Consider the following 7,058-nt stretch of genomic DNA (forward strand, 5'->3'; position numbering starts at 1 on the left):
CATTTTTATGCTAAAATCAGTTATTAGGTTTAACTAACCCAGAGCTGGTTTGTCTTTCCAAAAGTGTGGAATAACAAAGAGCATACGGAGGCATGCAGAGAGTATTAGCTCGGACTGTGAAATGCAAAATTAATCTGTCACCCCCTGACCCTGTGCTGCATTGCCAATATGTCAAACATTTTCACTCTGCTTAGCTCAAGCACATTTTTTGCACTGTGCTCTTTGTCAATACCATTCAAATAGTTCACTGCCAGTTAAAGTCACAACATTTTCCTGCCCCAACATTGCTCCCTCCACACTTTTCTGCTTGGCACCAGCCATGAAGGAAAATATAAATGAAAAGTATTTACAAGATTTCATTGTTTTTAAGCACATGCAAAAAGCAACTCCATCTACTTTTTCCTTCTTTGAGGGGGAATGTAATGCCTGCAGATTTTTAATTTCAACTTCAAGTCACACATAAAAAACCGAAAACTTTATTTTATGTGGGTTTTAAGAGAACAACTTCAGAGCTTCTCAAGAACAGTTTAACTGCATTTCGGCAGTCCTACATGTGAACAATTTTGTGAAGAGTTTTGGGATCCTTCAGCAGAGGAAATGCTCTGCAAATGGACAACATTTATCATTTGCACAATGCACACACAAACACAAAACTGACAGAAAATATCTCTTATCTCTAAGGCCGGGCAATATCCACGTCTGAAGTACAGCTTGTCACAGATGCTCTTCAGCCCACTCTACTGCCTGCTACCACAGTAAAAAAGGTAGCCTGGGCAAGTGGGATGAGTTTAAGCTTCATCTCTTGGCTGTAAAGTATTTCTTTTAATATCAGTGAGCACAAGAGGCACAAGAAAAAGGAACCAGCGTCGTTTGATACCTTTTCAGTGTGAGGAAGAATAGCAGCAATACCCCGGAGGAATCATGCCTGGATCCCTGCATATGAAAAACACCTCAGCAAGCTACAGGGTGAAAAGGCAATAACCTCTGGGCAGCCTGTGAATATTAGACATTTTAAATGGCAAATAAAGGAAGGGAAGTAAGAAAATATGATCAGTTATTTGGGAAGAGTGTTTTTAGTGAGACTTTTGAGAATTTGATGTTTTGGAGAAAGGAGAGAGAACATGTCTAACCCTATTTGGAAGTGCAATGAAAATCTTCATCCTCTATGCCTCTTCCATATGTAGTCCCATGTTATTTCTGGAACATTTTCCCAGAAATATTTGTGTTTATTCCTCTTCTAGACTTAGTTCTATGACACATGTCTGCAAAGCTGTACTGACTTCAGTGGGACATTACAAAGGTGGGGGAGACGTGCTATTAGATTTTGCTGTGGCACAAAGGTTCTAGTAAATTATTTGCTCTACTGACACTCTACATAGGAATTTCTAAATCCATCATGCAAGTCATTCTACAAAGAATTCACAGTTGCAGAAACATTCATTTCTTTAGACCTTTAACACTCTGCTTTGTAGAGGGACAGTTTCTTGAACTCTCTTGATACTTCCTGCTCTCAGTCTTAGAGTATATAGTATTATTAACTTCAAAAAGGAAGGAATAAAGTAATGAGGGAAAAGCTATAAGAAATAATTCCCTGTTCACGTCCCCCCTGCCCCCCCACCCCCGCGTTTTTATTTTGGCTCTCTTAGCTGAAACATCCCATTTCTCTCAGGAAGTTTTTTGTCTTTTTGTGCCATTTTCCCCAAATGGAAAGCACATCACAGCAGCTCAAGTGGCTCTGCCTTGCATGCTGCCCTAGAGCTTCTGGCCTTGGAATAACTTCCAACGAGCCATGATTTATCTGGCTAGTCAGAGGTTACTGTACACAGAAATGCAATTCCTTCCTCATATTTGCTCTAGCCTTCTTTGGCAACTCCAGGTGTCATCAACAATCTGCTGTATGCCATTTTGTGGCCTTTCCTCCAGCATTTTATTCAACTGATAGCCCTTTTGCTGAGCAACACTGCCTAGAAAGAACTAAAGCCCTTTTCTCTATATGTATTTAATTAGTTTAACTACTGATTTATGTGTTAAAGAATTGAAAATTCATTTATAATAGTTCTCTCCTTGCAATGCTACCAGTGCCTTGCTTCATCTTGACATTTGAAAAAATGTCTTTTTATTCCTGGCTGCATTCAGGTCTGAGTTGTTGCTCTTCTCTGGAAATTAGTGTTCAGAATTACCTGGCTACTCCATGGTTTCCCAGTTTTGAGCTACATTAAATACCATTAAGGTTTTACATTGAGCTTTCTGAGTTGTGTGTTTTGATGACCCTCTTAAGCCTGGTCACTGACAATCTCCAAACCTCCTCAATTCCCGCAAAATAAATTAATTTTCCCATGCTCCTGATAATGTTTTAAACAGAAGGCAGGAAAACTATATCAAAAAAAGCCTTTGCTTTCTTTGCAAATCTGTTGCCATGCTGGTTTATCTCTTTTTCTGTTTTTAGATCAGCCCCACAATGATCCACAGTGACCCAGATCAGATTATTGCTGACATCCACTTCTTGCTAGTTAAACCTGGGGGAAAGTCTGTACCACAGCTGAGTCTAGTCTAGCATCAGAGAAAATACATGTAATTTTCTTTCTTTTTAGTTACTTTTTTAGAATATTGGCAGTGACTAGAACTAGGACAAATTATGATCCTTTACTTCATCTTATTAGGTAATGGCAATGCTACTCTTTCTGCTATAAATTTTTGCAAATACTTCCATCAGCACACACAGTTTTAATTTAACAGCAATAGAGAAAATCAAATGGACATTAGAGACAAAGTAGCTTTCATTAAATAATTTAAATTACTAAAGTCTTGAGAATTTGAGATTATAGAAAATAAAATTTTACCCACAAACACTGTTACTGGACTAACTATACCCTAGACCTGTGCTCCTGGAGAGAATGGGAATTTTTAGTTATCTTCAATGTAAACACAATCAAACTCAGTAAAGCCAAGAATGCAGCATTGATCTATGATCAGAAGGGCAATTCAGAGCAAGGAGAGGCACATCCTGTAAAGGAAGAAGATATAGCTTCCAATTTTCTTACTAGGTGTTCTAAAGTGCTCCAAAGCCTGATTTATGGCACTCAAGATTCACAGCACTCTAAAGCTCTGTGTACTCAGATACTTTCTTCTTTCCTTAATCTGAGTCTTTTTTGCCCCTATTTGAAATAAAACTGATGTTTGATTACAATCTGTGGCAAATCCATGTGCCAACATTCATCAAATTAGCCCACTACGTATACTGCTAGCTCATTTTTAAAATGTTTCCAGCTTGGGCTGCCTGGGGTTTTCACCAAAGCATATACACAATTACAGCTTTATAAGGCTAATTTTTAAGCACCAAGGATTGAAAATATTGGTCTAACAAAAAGTCAAGAATAATAACCCCTGTCAGTTAGAGCTGGCTGATTAAGAATGAAGGTGGCACTAAGAAGTCAGCCTGTGATCACATTAAAGAACATGATCCTGTTATAGGAGCACATGACAAGAGAAACAGAAGCAGGCTCTGAGCACTGCTAAACCATTGAAGGAACAAGACAATTCTAGCTCTGAATATTTTTTTTTAGCATTTAAATTTAAGCAATTAATTTTTAGGCATGTTTTAAAATGACATGTAATTTACAAAACATCTCCCAAGATGACAAGAAGAGTTTTCTCAGTCTCCCTAGGAAAACAACCAAGATAACTGACACAGTTTTGGGCACAGCATTGCAGAGGGTCAAAGCATCAAGCAAGAAGATGAATAAATGAAATGTTATAAAACTGATTAACTTCATAATGCCAACATTTACATTAACTGATTTGCCAAAAGTTATATCAATAAGAATATGGAGCAATACCATCAGCAACAAATCTACTCTGAAATGTGTATGAACAGCTCTCTACATACAAACTCGCACTGAATTCACTGGTAGCCAGTGCTCACATCGATGGTCATGTTCCTGTGGTTATTGAGGGCCAAGGGGGCTGTAATGCCTTTCAGCAGATTAGCAGCAGACCCATCCTAAACTGGTTGAGTCATAACTGACTCTTGAAGAGACACTGGCCCTGTTTGTGCCCCTCTTCTTTCTCTCTGTTGGCTTTGGTTGTTTGCTTGAACACACAGCTCAGACTGCCTGAGGAAGCTGCAGTAGTTCCACACAACACACAATCCAAACCTTTTGCTGTGTTCACTGATAATACCTTTAGATTAACATTAAGCAGATGATACATTGGCTCACATTACATTACTTCTACTGTAGCATGTCACGTTATGTCAGCCAAGGTCAACATTCAGTGTGACATGATATGATCTAACACGGTGCAGGGTTATTGCCTCCTGAGTTAGGAATCTCAGGCTAAGAATCAGAAATAGAATGAGCAGATGCACATAACAGATCACTTTATAATACTTCTGGGAAAAAAGAATCATTTAATGCATTGCAAATTTTGCCAGTATCCTCCCTCTTGGATTCATCTGAACCTACAAACTATCATCTCTTTCTTTTCTCTTCTTCTTTCTTTCTTTTTTAAAGTAAAACATGAGGCTTGTCAAGTCAATCAGACAGACACTTGGACCTCACCACAGAAAGAATTTCAAATAATTCAGTGAACTTCACAAGCTCTGATCACTCTGCTAATACTTTCTGCTCTCGTAGACTTCAGTGACCCCCACTTCATGAATAATGTGAGTGTTAGTGCTGCAAGTCCCAGAGGATTCTGATTCCACTGAGCAACATGGAGTTTTGGCCTGCAGGGTGACAAGCTGTAGGAAGGAAATGTTTAGCTGTATCCAAAAAGAGGAAAAATTTAAAAGAACTGCTAAGTCTCCTGGAGTTTCAACTTGTTTTCACACACTGTGGAGCTTCCAAGTCACAATCTCTGCTCCCTCCTCTGTTACACCCACAAAACTGCATCAGTAAGACCGAGAGATACCAAAGTTAAACTCAGCCATATGAGTCAAAGGGCTGGTTATATTCAATTCTGCTACATGGCAATAACCTCCCTGATTTTATTCATGCACCCATTATAAGCACAGCCAATACGTGCAGCGTAAGGATGGTAATTTTCAGCTTTATACATGCAAAAGCTATCCAGATTGCAAGAGACTAAAGACAGGAAATTCTCATGTAAGGGTAAACCTTTAGTTCTCAATTAGACATAATAAACTTGTAAAAACTACAATAGAGTTATCAATGGCCACTGAGATAATTTTATATCTGGCAAAACAAAAAAGCAGAGCTTCAAGAGCCCATCCTGTCTCTGATATAACACAAGGATGTATCATTTTTAGAACAAAGGCTAAGCTAATCACAGCTGACTTCACATTTCTCTATTTTTATTCACCTTTGTAAACATGAAGGTAATGTTTTTCTTTTTAGTATTCTGTGACAACAGAAAACACAACCATTATTTTATTAACCTTTAAATGCAATTTGGTTGCTCTTTCCATTTCAGCTGTGGAGCTTTGATGTCTGAGTGACATTGGATATACCTTAAGGGCTTAAAAAAAAGTTCAATAGTCTTCATAGCCTCAGCATAAAATACAGAATAAGAAGAGAAAATAAATAAATAAGTAAATACAGACATATTTCCCTCTTTTATGACTTTGAAAAGCTGCAGCTGTCATTTGGTTCCTCACTCTTACCTCAGGCTAGAGATCATCTGATCAGATAGGAATGAGCATAGTAGAGTCCTTAGATTGGATACAGAGAAGCTGATATTTTACCTAGTCAGTCATTTCAGTGAAAAAAAATTCAAAATAAATAGACAACTCCTCATATATATCCAGGGAACTGCTTCCCAGACTCATCAGCACTTAACTGCACCAGTTGACTTCCATTTCTGTGTAGTCTCCAGAATCCAGAAAAAAAACAATCTTGAACCTTAATCTTCAAAATTTTTGTACCAAGGTTTAAAAATCTCAAACCTTGAACCATCACCATGGAATCTTGAACCACATTTTTCCAACACTGAGTCAATTTGGGTGAAAAATTGACCCAAAAATCAATGAAAACATTAATTCAGGCCAGAAAAATTAATCCTTGGAGTAAAACATAAGGCACTGTTCATTATTTTGAGACACCTTCAGCACCACCGTTCCAAACCTTCAAATCAACCGGGTAGTACAGAAAACAGATGGTAGGTTTAGAGCCCTGTTGACAACAGACTCTTTTAGCACTGCATGAAATAAGCTGGATTCTTGACCCTTTCAATATCTGAGCCCCTAATAGAAATGCAAAAAAAAAAAAATCCCAAAATTTTCAATTCAAAAGTGGGATTGACTGTGCAATAGTCAAGAGGAGACACTGCTTTCTTCTAATATCAGTTTTGATTAATTCTGTGACCTGTGTCTTGATGGACAACATGATCTCTGCCAACCTAACTCTAAGCCTCAGCATAACTCCTCATATGGGTGACAGGCCCATTGCTTTCACAAAAGCAGTAACACTTTCCCTTCCAGCACATCCCCTCCTACAAAAGCTCTCTCTGGAGGGCTCTTTACACAGTCCAGTAAAGATAAAAATGTCTAAATTTTTTTCTTAACTAACAATCTTATGAAGAACTGACCTACATTTTGAACAAACTTAATATGGCTTGTTATTGCTGTGAATTAAGGCTTGATGAGGACTGTGAAGATGCCTCTTGGATCTTACAGTGTCTCGGAGTTTTGTTTTATTTCCTATATTTCTGATTTTCGAAACAGAGCTTACATTTAGAACATACTATTGCATACAGCTCTACAGAAAATAAGTAAATAAAAAAACTGATAAATAAAGCCCTGAAAATGTTGACTCAGTTCATTTTCACAAATAGCACAAGCTTTTGAAATGGGAACAGCAGAGCAGCATAAGCCAGGATGGCAGGTGTCACTACTGAAGTGACAAATCATCTCTACTTGATCTTTAAAACAAGGTTGCATCACTGCTTTAAAACATGAAACTGAACTCTGGTTCAGAAACAAACAGGTGAGCTTGTACCAGATTACCTGATTGCACTGACCCTCCTTTTGTTTGCATTGTACTGAAATAAAAATAAAAATCACACCCTTATCAAAACAAATGGAGCCAAGTTACATATTG

Source organism: Lonchura striata, chromosome 10 (genome assembly GCF_050655825.1).
Source record: "Lonchura striata isolate lonStrDom1 chromosome 10, ASM5065582v1, whole genome shotgun sequence".
Lineage (NCBI taxonomy): Eukaryota > Metazoa > Chordata > Aves > Passeriformes > Estrildidae > Lonchura > Lonchura striata.